Genomic DNA, 14,436 nt, shown 5'->3' with positions numbered 1-14,436 from the left:
GTTGTGCCTTTCGGCTTATCCCGGTTCTTTCAGCGGTTTATAAACCGACGAATTTAGGAGCTGTTCTTTCAGCACCCATCTATACACAGAGTAAATGGACTTTCCGTTCTCATCACATTCTGCCCTTAAAACGAATTGCGTTTGTTTTATCTTGACAGCCAGTGAGAGAATATCAAAGCGCATTTACGGCGAGGTTTTCACAGCCACAAAAATATTTTGTTTATTTATATGACTATTGTTTTAATAAAGCATATTGTTACGACTGCAACATAGATTAGAAACGAAAATTATGAATGAGTCTTGCTTGACTGTAGGAATCATTCTGTAGTGTTCAACACGTGTATGTGTATATGTATATGTGTGTGTGTCTGTGTGTATGTGCGTGTGTGTGTCTGTGTGCGTCTGTGTGTGTGTGAACGCGCGCGTCCGCGAATGATTTGAGTAATCCAGACCTCCAGATTTGCTTTTTGGAAAGAGGCAGAAAAGGTCCGGAACCATTTCCTAATTTCCTAATCAAATAATCTGAACAGATTCGTGGGAACCAACCAGTCCTCTCGATTTGGCGGAAAAATTAATACATCCAGAAATATGTCAAGTGCTAGATGAACCAGGACTGCCCTTTCAATACTATTGGAGCAGTACAATGCTGTGGTCTGAAAGTACGCCGTGTATGGTCTGTTCAAGTAGTTTTTTAAACTACAAACACAATTCAGAACCTACATAGAAAAAAGATGTCAGCAAGTTTAGCAACTTCAGTTATTCAAGGTTTTTGTAACATTCTATAAGAACTGTACCTTTTGCAAAAGTTAGTGGTAGTGCCAACTTTAGTGTACTGTGGTGGTGGTCGCAGTCCCATAAGAACGTTTTTATTGCAGCAGGGAAGAGGAGGAAGTGACCGAAGACCAAAATCGGAAGGTTTGTGTAAGAAAGAAAGTCAGAACATTAAAAGTTAATTTTATACAGGAAAAGAACCCACATGTCCCACATGTGCCATCCCCAAGGTTGTTTCCTACCACCAGCCAGTCTCCACTACTATATTTCGGAATGCCCAAAGCTGGAAATGTCTTTTTAAAACGAGAACTTACGCAAATAGCTAAACCCGACCACTGCAAATAATTTGCTTTCAATGTACAGCCAGAATGAAGGCACCCACTGCTGTAGTTATTTATATTATTCTGCATCGGCTTCTTTGCAGTTCACTGAGTGCAACTCCACCAGGACTCCACTCACCGTGTTCATCTCCCTGATGACTGTTTTCTATAATAAATCACTGCCTTTACGGTTTCTAAGTTTGCTGGTTGTAATTTGTTTCGGGAGATTTCGCCCTTGTTTGCATTCGTACTGCCATGAAAATGACATGTAAAACCTAGGGTACATGTATGTGTGCGTGTGTGTGTGTGTGTGTGGGGGGGGGGGGGGTCGTGGGGGAGTGGCTTCCCCTCCACATATGGGTCTGTATCATATTAAAAAATATCTTCTGCGCTGTTATAATAAAACGCAGATAATTATTGTACTAAAATATAACAGTTCAGGTTTTCCCTCAAGGTACCCCATACCCAGCAAAGCATTGATGTGATGAAATGGGGACAGGTGGTACTCCAGTCTATTTAACAAGTCAATGAAAACGCGTCGTTTTTGAATCTACTTTTGAATTTTCCCGTATCTCTCAGTTTCGGTCTTTTATTTTGCTCCCGGTCCTGTATTTTTTCTCATTGAATGAACTTCTCGGTAGATATGGCCTCCCTCAAAACTGATGCTCTTCAGACAGCCGAATTTCAAGACTAGATGTAGGTTGACTTCTACAAGCTGTCTCCTTCCTTCCTTCAGAAGACAGCAAATAGTGTTGTTTTAGTGACGGGAACATTTTATGGAAGTAATTCCTTTAGTTTCTATCCCGAATTTATAAAGATGATTAATTACCTGCACATCCTTTCAGAGCTTTATTTCCCCAGAAAAACTAAATGTGTCGAAAAATTGTTTATTTAAAGATTTCATCTAAGGAAAAAGATACCCCCACACAAATGAAATTAGCTTTATTATAAATAACTTAGACCTAACTGCTGTGAGGGTTTTAAGAAGACGGGAGGAAACTTGAGTCATAGCCTCCTGGGTCAGCCTCCCAGTGAAGTGCAATCAGCTGATTGAAGAATTCCTATATATCTGCCGTCAAGGAGCTCTGCTGAGTCTTCTGTAGAGGAGGGGTGACAGAGACTGAACCCCCAGAGGGGACTATTCTACTCCAAGAAAACAGCCATTGGGGAGCCCTAAATGGCGAATGGGATGACATCGCTATGCTCTATGTTTGGGTTGGGAACTATGCCAGGTTTTAGGTAAGTACGTGGAAACAAAATTCTATCATTCAGAGATGCAAGGGAGGTATTGTTACTAAATTAGATGCGCAAAGTCATTAAGACAGATTCGTTTCACTAAACTGTTCTATTTATGTGATACAGAAACGGAGGGAAAAGGTAAACAAACAGACAAACAAAAAGGTTTCTGTTACTTTTCGGGTTTACTTTGAGAGACTGGGGTAAGGAAGAATGGGCAAAAATCCAGACACATGTGTCTGCAACGTATATCTGAAGGAAATTCAAACAGTGAACAAAGATCCCCCAGTTTCTCACTTACGAGTATTCAGAATACACAGCTACCCTTCCATTTGACCACGAATATGCTTAAATAACTGTTGCTTCGTCATGTTGTTTGATGTGAGGAAGAGAAAGTAGGAATCCTATCTCATTTTGTCAATCTTAGTAAAGCCTGTTTTGTTATATGTAATATTTAAGCTTGCTGTGAATTTGCAGTTCATGGGTGACTTTAAGTATCTGAAACCGAAAGATTTAGCACATGAACTGGTTACTGTGTCATTAGAAGTTATTTATTGTACCAGATGTTTGGAACAAAGAAAACCTTAGGAAACTGTGCTGTGCCTGCCTCTACTCTAGTCTTCAGTATAATATCACAGCTGATATACATCCAAACTACAACTTAGAGCAGTGTAAACCATACTTTAAAAAAAGGATATAATTTAATTGGAAGATTAATCTTTCTTTGCTTCTGTATAATGCAATGTGAGCTACTTGGTATATTTTCATTGAGGGTAATATCCTGACCAGTGCTTGCTGTTTAAAAAGGTTTCTTTAGATATGATCATCAGTTTTTCCTAAAGTAAAATATAAGCAGGGTACTGTCTAATAATAATAAGTAAATGTGAAGCAGTAACTTTTGAGTTATCACGATTCCTAGATGCTGTATTACCTTTCTGGTATTTCCTGCTTGTCAGTTTAGAATGGCACATGGTGGATCCCTGATGCGAATGTTACTATAAACAATGCCTAGTTTCATATCTTATATTATTTGCACTTTAGTAGAGTATTTCTGACATCATCAGGTGATTATATGCTCATTATGAATATTAAGAACCGTTTTTCTGAGTATTTGTAGTCACGTTATAGTTTTTCCTTCAAATGTCATTTTGGTGTAGTGTGTGAGTTCCTTTCTGCTCAGCTGTGTAAAGTATGTATGTATGTATCAGTGTGCATAGGTACATGAAGGAGAGAGACATAACAGAGAGCTAATGCAACATATGAGTGTATGTGAGAGTGAGTGTCTGCATGTGTGTGTGTGTGTGTGTGTGTGTGTGGTTGTATGTCTGCATGTATATAAAACATGGTCTGTGCTGTCAGTACGTGTTATGACATATGATTTAGTATATTAGTATGATTTACATGATTTAGTATAACATATGAATCTTCTCTCTCATGATATATCAAGAGAGGCATAGTCATTTTTAATAAAACATTAATTAAAGAAGATTACGTACTGTTTCAAGATATGCTTTATCACTACCACAGAGGTAGGGTACCAGTCATAAAGCTGACACGTGCCAAGGTCAGGGGCCACTGAGAGGGTAGTGCTGTGGCTTCTGATCATGGTGGTTACCTAGTTCTTTTGGTGTACCATAATTGCAATGACCGCATGTTAAACTGCAGTGAAGTGTACTGACAAGAGAGAGGGCCAGTTCTGACATACACTCTGTAGAATCATGTATACGTATGTCCTATGAGAAATACTATGAGAAAGATAGGGATCTAAAGTGACTTCAGCAATCTTGGACTCCACTGATCCTAACTACCCACTACCCACAGCATTGCAGTGACAAACATGAAGGAGCATGTTGTCATCTTCAGAAGAATCCTTTTTTAGGATAAAGCTTGCTACAACCCTTCAAAACTCAGAAAGTGACAGAAAGGAGAAGAAAATAAAGCCGACAGATTCCAGCATGGGTAAGAGAAAGCTGTGCACAGTGACATAAATACACAGGTCTTCAAGTACAACCTGTCCTATCAGGATGAGTAATGACCAATATGCACTTGTCATAAATCTCTCATGGCTGAATGAAATGCATGGTATACACACGCTTACAGTCAGACTTCCACAATATGCATATGTAACATTTTTGACTTCGGAAGTAATTATTTTCAATCTGAAATCCATGTCAAATGCCTTTCCCTGTGTTTTGCCTTTATGTGATTCTGCATTTGCTTGTACACCATCCAGACTTTCTGTGAAATCTCACAATATTTTATCTCATAATGTGTTGCAGCATCTGCTAAACACATGATCCAATGCAGTAATTACTGTCACTGTGAGCTGTCATTTATAGATTTGTGACAGCACAGGCACAGCTTGACAAAAAAATTGACACTGATGGCTGAAAGAGTGAGGGAGTGGCTGAGTGAATGGGGAATGGTATCTGCAAGTAAGATGCCTTTAATCTTTATAATACTGCTCTTTTGATTATAATGTATCATGTGAAGAAGAAAAGCCATTGTCTGAAAACAAACTCATATCAGCATGACCTCCATACAAAATATTACTAGTCATTTACATCAGTTTAGGAACATTGGATTTTCACAGAAAATCAATAAATGATCACATTCATATATATTTTTTTTCAGTTACGGGAGTGTCTGAGCTGTTGCAAAACTCCTCTACTGCTGTCAGAACATTTTTTTCCTTTCTTTGGTATATAAATTGAATATGAAATTAAAGATGTAGTACAAATGTTAAAACAGTTACAGAACAAAGCTTTAATTATGTATCTCCCGTTGCAACAAGCACACAGTTCTTTGGTCATATTTATCTTCTCTGATGGCCTACTTGTACCCTTCAAATTTCGTGTAGACATTTAAAACTGTGACACCGAATGCCCCTTTGCTGAACAAAATGCTATTTCTTTAAAACTAATATAATTTATTATAGAATAAGTAACTGTGCTTTTAAAAATTAAAGTATAGCATGGCTTACATAGGTTATGTCTACCCATGTTTTCAGTTTCTGCTTACAGTTATCATTTAAATTTTAGTTTATTACAGAACAAATATGAACTATACTACCCTTGAAAGTTTGCAATGAGATTCTTATATGCAATACACAAGTCTCACATACATTGTTTTCATGGGATACGAGGCAACAGAAGTAAGTGATAGAAATACATTTTAACTTGAAATTTGTTATACTATTCAGTGCATTGTTGAGTAACCCTTTTCAGGCTCCCTACAAAGTTTTCTTTTTCTTGTTATCTTTTAGCTTTATCATTTCTGCCCCCCATACCTGCCAAACATCAAGCCCTGCCTATCAGGCTAAACCAATTTTTTTTCTGTCATACAAGGGATGTGTCAGTGCTGTATGGGGATGACACTTGTCTCTGTAAATCATCATTAAAGCTGGATGAAGGTTGCTTCTGCCCTCATAAGCATCCTAATAACCAAAGACATTGTTAAGCACCCCACCCCCTCAGGTGGGTAACATGTACACTTGCATTAATGCAGGGACTACATATGAATTTCTATTCCTATGGAGGTGTGGTCATTTGCATGCAGAGAGTGGGGATACCATCACCAACTTGGGTAGCTGCATAACATATCCTTCATGAAACAGCATTCTCCACTCCATACTTTTAGTCTTCTGCCCTATTACTGGCGCATTATTGAACCAAATAGCACCCTCTCACAGGATGGGTGAGCCATAGACACCCATTTTTTCTTATTGGCCCTTGTTGCTAGTGAGTTGATGTTCTAACTCGAGCCATCTGTGGAGCAGGCAAGGCTCTATCCCCTTTTTTCATGGGTCTGTGTTTAATGATCGAACAGAATGTTCATCGATCGGCCATTTATCGCACATAGACCATTGAAGCTTCCTTCCCCTGAAAGACCAAATGATCATAAATAAATACGAGAGATCATAGTTGGCCAACATCAAGGGAACAGAAGCAGTACCTGCTTACTGGTAATGGTGGGATAAGGAAACCTGCCCTTTCCCCACTGTAGTGCGATCTCAGAGTTGGTATATGTAATTAGTGGGTAGGGGTGGGGGGTGCAGCACCCCACAACAGGAAGATTCAGTGAACACCAGGCCCTACATATGTGGGGGGCTGCACCCCTCCCACCCCCTTCTAATTATATAAATTAATACGTATATATATATATATCTGGGATCACTAAATAATCTCAAAAGTTTGAAATACCGATTTTCAAACTTTCGAGACTATATAGCTGAAACCCTTAATTACCGAAAGGCCATAAGCGCGAATTTCAAAATCCCGATCATCGGGAGTTTGACATTCGCACTTCTGGTGTTATGGTATGGTGGAAGGTCAGGTAAGTATCTATGTTTAAATTTGTTGGTTAGGGTTTAGTGTGTAAGTGTGTGTTGTGACTGTGATGTGTGTGTGCGAGGGGAATATATATATATATATATATATATATATATATATATATATATATATATATATATAAATATATATATATATATATCACCTCTGATGGGGAAAGGGCAAGTTTCCTTATCCCTCCATTATTGGTAAGTACATAATAGTTCCATTCCCTTGATGCTGGGCAACTAAGATTGTTCGATGAATTTATTTACAACCATTTGGCCTTTCAAGGGAATTAACTTTCGATGGGGTATGTGCAATTATTGATGAACGTTCCATTCAATAGCTAAACATAGACCCTTTTTTCATACATCAAATTAAAGTCTGCCTTTTCTGTCATTAAATGCTGTCTATGCTATATTTTTGGATTTTTTTTTTGTTCTTTAGAATAACAAATCATGCCAGAAATGACTGCCACTTGTTAAAATGATACAGAACACACGAGTACTGACAGAAATGTCAAATATAGTTCTTTTTTTATAAAAATAACGACAGTTAAACAGTTTGAAGACATTTCACTGATGCTGTTCTTCCAGGAATGTGCTACACATATTTGTAGAGCAATTGTATTATTAAAGATGAGCATTTATTATTCCTGACTGGGAAGTTTATGAAACGGAGAGTTTTTCTATGTATATTTTACTTATGTTTCACACTGAGATTAGCGTATAATCTGTGTGTGTGTGTGTGTGTGTGTGTGTGTGTGTGTGTGTGTGTGTATGTATTATATATATATATATATATATATATATATATATATAATTTACGCACCTAGGTAATTTCTCATTGCAAACCTAATTGCACGTCGATGTTTTTGATGTTTTTACATTGATATTTTGCATGTCGATTTTGGGTGTATCCAAGCTTTAGTAATATACCAGTATATGAGAATCACAAATTTAGTTGAATGGTATTTTGGTCATGATGTATGGGATTCATGAATTTAACCAAATGGTATTATGGTCAACATCTGTTTAGTCAACACAATCTGGTGGACTAGGCAAGTGTTTGACAAGTATGTGAGATCATACAGTTCTTGGGGACAGGGAAATTGCTCTTTCCTTGATATTGTGTGATCTTGTCATTAGTATATATAATTATCAGCGGGTGTGCTGGTGCAGGGGAGCTTGCTCTTCCCCCTGCAAAAACAATGCTTTTGTGTGTTTTTTTTTTATATTTTAATTTTGCATGCAAAGAGGTTATTGCTTGGCACATGAATAGTGGCATGTCGATGTTTGCATTGTTGATGTTTTGAATACAGATGTTTGGATCTTTCAATTACATTCAGTATATATATATATATATATATATATATATATATATATATATACACACATACATGTATATGTAGTGGAGAGAAAATCAAATAAGAATGAATGAGGATGATGCAGAAAGTACATATTGTTTCATTTTCATTAGCATGAAATTTAACTTGTTTCATTACAAAAGAAAGCAAGTAGTAAACAGTGTTTCTTAAGACTTATGCATATATGTTTCAGTGGTTGAACTGGAACACTGACACTTTGCAACATGAGTCTGATGGTATAATTATTCAGAGCTTTCAAGTATACAAGTAGAAGTAGTGAAAATCAAATCGACTTCTACACGCTGTAGCTAATGCAAATCTCTCTACCTAAGTAGCTGTCCTGCACTGCTGTCACATGATAGGAGTGATAATGTTTTAATATCTTGCATCGCCGTTATCATTCTAATTTAAATTGGCTGTGCTAAATAATGCTAATTTAATTGCAGAAATGTGTTTGGGAAATGGGGACAGTACACAGTATTGCTATATTTGCATTTTATTATGCAAAATTATTTTTTCCAGGGTAAAAGTACAGCTTTTGAAGTTTTACTAGCTTTCATGACTGTAATAAGGGGCATGGTTGACTTTATTTGACACGGAAATGGAGTAGTAAAATGGTGATACATTTTCTCTATGTTAGACTTTTTGGGAATACATTTTTGTTTAAGTAGTAGGCCGATGTTATTGTCAAACCAAAACATTTTTACCTTCCAGAGTTCTGAAATAAATGAATTTAAAACAGCCAGTGAGTAGTAAGTAGGTATTTTGGAATTCTTCACAGCTATGTTACAGCATTTTTTTCCACATAAACTGTGGTGCAGACTTACTTTTTAAAGAAAACTGACTTTATTGGTCCTGCAGTGTATAACCATGGATCTCACTTAAAGAAAGCATACAAATCATAACAAAGCCCAACTAACCTCATCAGATTGGGTCTGCTTTGATCAAGGCAATAAACTTTCATAGTTTACACATTGAAGGGCTACTGCATAATGATTTATTGTGTGTACTTAATTCAAGGATTAAAACATTTTTTATACATAAATAACTATAATGTAAATAAAAGCAAAAGCAAAGTAGATAGAGCAAAGGCAAAGCTAACTAAAAATCTTAGTGCCATATTTAAATTATAATAGTTAAGAGGCGCACATGTGACCTTGACTAATGTTTTTTCAAAGGTGATGAACTAAGTTATGCAAGGCATCATGATAGTTGATACATAAATATACAGGTAGGGAAAGCTAGTAAACAAACATGATAAGTTTTATTATATTTATTGTTGCTGCAAGCAGCAATTGACTGAAGACTATACAAAGCTGTGAAGTGGTGAGAATGAAGACAGACTTGTACGTTTTTTATGTCTGTTTTGGTCCCTTAACCCCTCACAGTATGCCTCTTCTTATTCTCCTGGGTTATTTTGGAATAAATTTCAGGCTTATTCTGCAGCTTTTTGATGCATGTAACAGTTCCATTACATTGACAGCTGGGCTGTAAAATATACTGGTAAGTTTCCTCTGTGTGCCGCATGCATATGTCCACTTGCAGTCATTTCACCTTGTACCTGCCCATGGATTTCAAGTTGGGATGCTCATCTTTTGATCAATTAGAAGTAAACTTTTAATCCTGATCACTGTGTCTGTGACAGAGCTAAGTGCCTTACAGTTTTAAAAGCTTTAAAAATTAACCATATAATAAATAAACCATTATTAAATGCTGCTTCAGAGATTATTACTCTCTACTTTATGCACATTAATGGATTAGAAAAATGTCCACCATCAGAAGAAGTTTCCATCAGTGAAGTCCACCTTCCTGTCTTTCTCTGGATGGTTGAGATGATTCTGGCTGTTTAATCTCATTTTCTCAAATTGTTCTTGTAGTAACTAGTCCCATGTATCAACCTGGGTTGCAGACAGAGTGGTCAAGGATGGAACCTCTGTATTAGTAACTCTGACTTTATACACTGTTGTTTTTATGGAATGTATGCATTTATCTGCATAATCCCTTGTTTTGCACTAGATAACATACTTGATTTGGTTGTAACAGACAAGTTAATGTCTCTGTATTTGCTTCAAACCACTAGTGGTACCACTCATTTCTGGTTTTACGTGGAATATTTCTGAAACCACCAATGTTTACTGAATGGATCGTAGTGCTATTTAATGTTTAAATTAGATTTCTTGTCTGTCATGTAGACTTTCTATTTATAACTAGGTATCCATTTTTGTTTTTGTTCTATATGCACTTCTCTATTTATGCACTTATCTCTGTATTTAATGGATGAGCAAAATTTTCAGAATAACATTTTTTCTTTAAAAAAAAAAAAACAAAATACTTTTCACTACATACAACCCTACAGGGCTCCTTGGTAGCAATACTGTTAGGGAAAGGGTTTTTAATATGTATGATAAGGGTTAGGAAAAGATATAGGGTTATGGTTATGCTTATGGTTAGGGTTTACACCATCTTTCTCATGTGTGTTATCCCTAACCTTAACCCTAAACCTACATACACATTATGTTACTAAAACCCTTTCTCTAACAGTAATATTACAAAAGACGAAAGGACACAAAACACATACAACACTGAATCTCTTCTATTACCTAATCCTTACTCTGACTCTTACCCGCGGACGCTTGCATATTCATACCAGCTGCATTAACACAGTCTTGTAAATCTTCACAACCACACCCTTTTTATTCAGACTTTAATTTCCTGCATACTCCTGCTTACTTACACTATATAAAATTAAATTCGGTCATATGCGATTGCATTCACTCATTTCTGCTTTCTTCCTTTTTTACACTGACAAAAATGTTTCTTTCAAGTGTGTATTCACCCTGTTGAGTTACAATCATTAGAAGGTACTTGGTTATCAGGCTTAATGTCCTTTTGAGTTATGCGTGGTTATATATCTTGCTCAGCAACTGTTATTAACTGGCTGATCTAATTTTTGCAACTGTATTTTTTTTAAAATATGTTAAGTTGCAATATGCTTGTATGTTGTTATTGCTGTTTTTCTTTAACGTAGATAAGAGGCTGTGAGCACATTTAAATCCTGAAGCTGATAAATATTCATCAGTATACTACCCTAGTAAACAAATATAATGTAAATAAATAAATCTCAGAGACCTGGCATTAATTCTCACATTTTCTGTTTGCATTTTGTGTGAAAATAAGTGCGCCACTGAGCCAAATGAAAGTACTGTGGTCACATCTGAAAACAGGCATTTATGCTTAGTTGGTACTGAGCCTAGGTGTGATTTATAAAACTATGTTTTGTAGTATAGCATGGCAGAAATCTGTCTATTATGTTTTACAAACTGTACAATGCTTAGCAGGATGGGATTATGCTTTTTATTAAAAAATGCATTTGAGTTTTCCATAGTACAACAAGCTATAATAAACCTATGCCTTACCTAACCACAAAAAATGACTTAGCACAGTGGAATGCTAGCGAGTATACTAGAAAGCTGATAAGCATCCTACTGTCATATGTGATCATGCTTCACATTTCTTGACATAAGAATTGCAGATTATTGGGGCTAGCAGTACTCCAGAATATTACAGTGTGCAATAGACTGGTTTGACCCCAGCTGCCACACTCCATCTTTTTTCAGAATGGGCTATTACTCTATACAGGTTTATATTGGCAGCATAGTGACGTGAGGGGTTTACATGCCCCCAAGTGCTTATGTTACTTGGTGCCACAGAGCATGCCACTTGATCTGGTTGTCCTGACTCTGTATTTTCTTTCTCTGTGGATGTACATTTATACATGCATGCATCTTACGCTGACATAGCTCTGTCCATTCTTTTTCAATATATATATGTTTATAGCATGCAAACGTCTTATGCTGACAAAGGCTCTGTCCATTATTTCTCTGTGCATGTATATTTATACATGCATATACCATAGGCTGACACATCCTTTGTCTGTTCTTTCTCTGTGCATTTACATTTATACCATGCATGTGTCTTGTGCTGGCATAGCCTCTCTTATTTCTCTGTGCATGTACATTTATACATGCATATACCATAGGCTGACACATCCTTTGTCTGTTCTTTCTCTGTGCATTTACATTTATACCATGCATGTGTCTTATGCTGGCATAGCCTCTGTCCATTATTTCTCTGTGCATGTACATTTATACATGCATATACCATAGGCTGACACATCCTCTGTCTGTTCTTTCTCTGTGCATGTACATTTATACATGCATGTGTCTTATGCTGGCATAGCCTCTGTCCATTATTTCCCTCTTCATTTGCATTTATACATTCATGTATCTTATGATGATACAGCCTCTGTCCATTGCTTCTCTGCGCATGTACATTTGTAAATGTTTACATCTTATTCTGAGACAGCCACTGACTGCTCTTCCTCTGTTCTTCCTCTGTGCATGTACATTTTATACTGTGCTTGTATTCTACTAGCATCTAAATTTAAACCTTTTGTCATGAAGGGGGCTAATCTAGACAAAGACATTTTGTTTAAATGCAGGCACATTCGCACGTACGTAGACAGACTAGCTCATGGACACCAACTCCACGTCAGTTTAAAAAAATCCATTCTTTATTTCATGAAGCACAGAATGAAAAAAATGAATGACATTTGCTGTTGTTTGTGGCTTTTTTACTATTTCTGAATGAACTTAATCTGCATATAACAATCAACATCGAAGATATAATATATGTAATATTACATTGTGTATGTGTATGTATATATATGTATATATATATATATATATATATATATATATATATATATATATATATATACATATATAAACATAGGTCCAGGGGTAAAACCTAAAAAAGTACAGTAGAACTACACTTATCTAACCACCCGACAATTAATTCAGATAATGAGTTATTTGGATAAGGAGGTGTGAGCATTTCTGGTAACTTGCTAAGTGTTCAGGGTGCATGCAGGTCATTGGCAAAAGAGTGATGCACAATAGCTATTAAAACATAACATTTTAACAGCCATCATGTTTAAAATACGTACTGATGTACTTTTGCACTGGAATTAAAAGTAATTTAGGGGTAGCAGTCAGATCTCTTCAATCCACATACAGGTTAGTAAAATAAAACTAAATTTTGTTTCATCAGCTTTCCTTAGCTGATATATCCAATATACAAATATGCAACTATATCATTTAAAAATATTAAAACTTTTCTTAATGGGGCAGGGGTGGCAATGTGAAGTCTTAATTGAGTGTGAGTGTGCTCACAGTATTGAAGTTGTAAAGTTCCTAATTGGGCACTGGGAATGTTCTGAATATGAGGTATTAAATGGACAATGCTTTTCACAGTACTAAAGCCAACAAATATTCTAAACCTGCGATGATTGCTGGGAACTCTTAAAATGACAATATTGTCGTTACAGGAATAACTCTGTAGTACAGTCTATTAATGTTGGTGCTGGCAACAAAATAGGTGCTAACAAAGTCATAGCAAGGGTGAGGCCTAGGAGGTAGCTGCCCCAGGTGCAAAGTTAGAGAACACGGTCAAACATACCTCTTAACTGTCCAGATTTTCACTGAATGTCCAGATTTTTGCCTCATATTTTTGGTCTGTTCCTCATACAATTTATGATTTTTCTGGATTTTTTGTGACAAATCAGTAAGGACTGAATTCACTAAATAATTACAGGCATTTCAGTTTCAGACTTTATAAGACCTTATATATTTTAAGCAGCTTTCTAAGTTTATAAGAGCAATTTCTCAAATTTGTCCTTACTTTTGAGACTTTGTCCCCCTGTTATTTTTAGGGTTTGTCCATATTTTTTGTATTAAGAGGCTGGGAGCTATGCAGTCAGCACTGTAGAAGAGTTGCTGATTCATCACAGCACATAGTATCAGCAGTCATTTAAGCAACCCAGACTAGGGTCCCCCCTCATTTTCAAGTTGAAAAAAAAAAGTTTATTATGGTTAAAACACACTTATAGCAACATTCACAAATGCAGTATTAGCATTCACATATATGCTTCTTAGTTATGGCTCTGCATGCACTTCTAAGAATATAATGCAGTTCTGTATCAGTAATGTGACAGTCTAGCTACTGACATACAATTAGAGTAAATAAAAACTCCTCCAATGTGAACCAAGTACATTGCAGTTCTAAAAACAAGAATGATACACATTACTTTATTTCAATACATTCACAGTAAGCACGTTTGTCTTATGGTAAGACTTCATTAATGCTGTAAGATGAAAACACTCACTGTGAATTTGTTGGAACAAAGTGATTTGTACAATTTTTTGCCAGTTTTTATGCACTGAGTACACAAAATATGAGCTTGAATATTGTCTTTTATAACATTCTTTTATAACATTCATGTGGAATACTGTGTGGCAATACATTTTAGAGATGACAGTAACATCTGAGTGAGAACAGTATTTTTTATGCA

The 14,436-nt window shown here is 36.2% G+C and overlaps 1 protein-coding gene across 1 annotated transcript in view; it reads left to right on the top strand.

Moving 5' to 3' along the window:
• The first annotated feature begins 1,662 nt into the window (after positions 1–1,662).
• Positions 1,663–14,436, top strand: part of LOC122810180 (thyrotropin-releasing hormone receptor-like) — a 560,620-nt gene continuing 547,846 nt past the window's right edge. Inside the window, exon 1 of the mRNA XM_044081657.1 lies at positions 1,663–2,330. The gene's annotated coding sequence lies outside the window, so the exon portion shown is untranslated. The remainder of the gene's footprint in view (positions 2,331–14,436) is intronic.

Source organism: Protopterus annectens, chromosome 8.part1, assembly GCF_019279795.1.
Source record: "Protopterus annectens isolate FY-2018-M chromosome 8.part1, PAN1.0, whole genome shotgun sequence".
In the NCBI taxonomy this organism is placed as follows: Eukaryota; Metazoa; Chordata; order Ceratodontiformes; family Protopteridae; genus Protopterus; species Protopterus annectens.
This window is presented reverse-complemented; position numbering and strand designations above follow the sequence as displayed.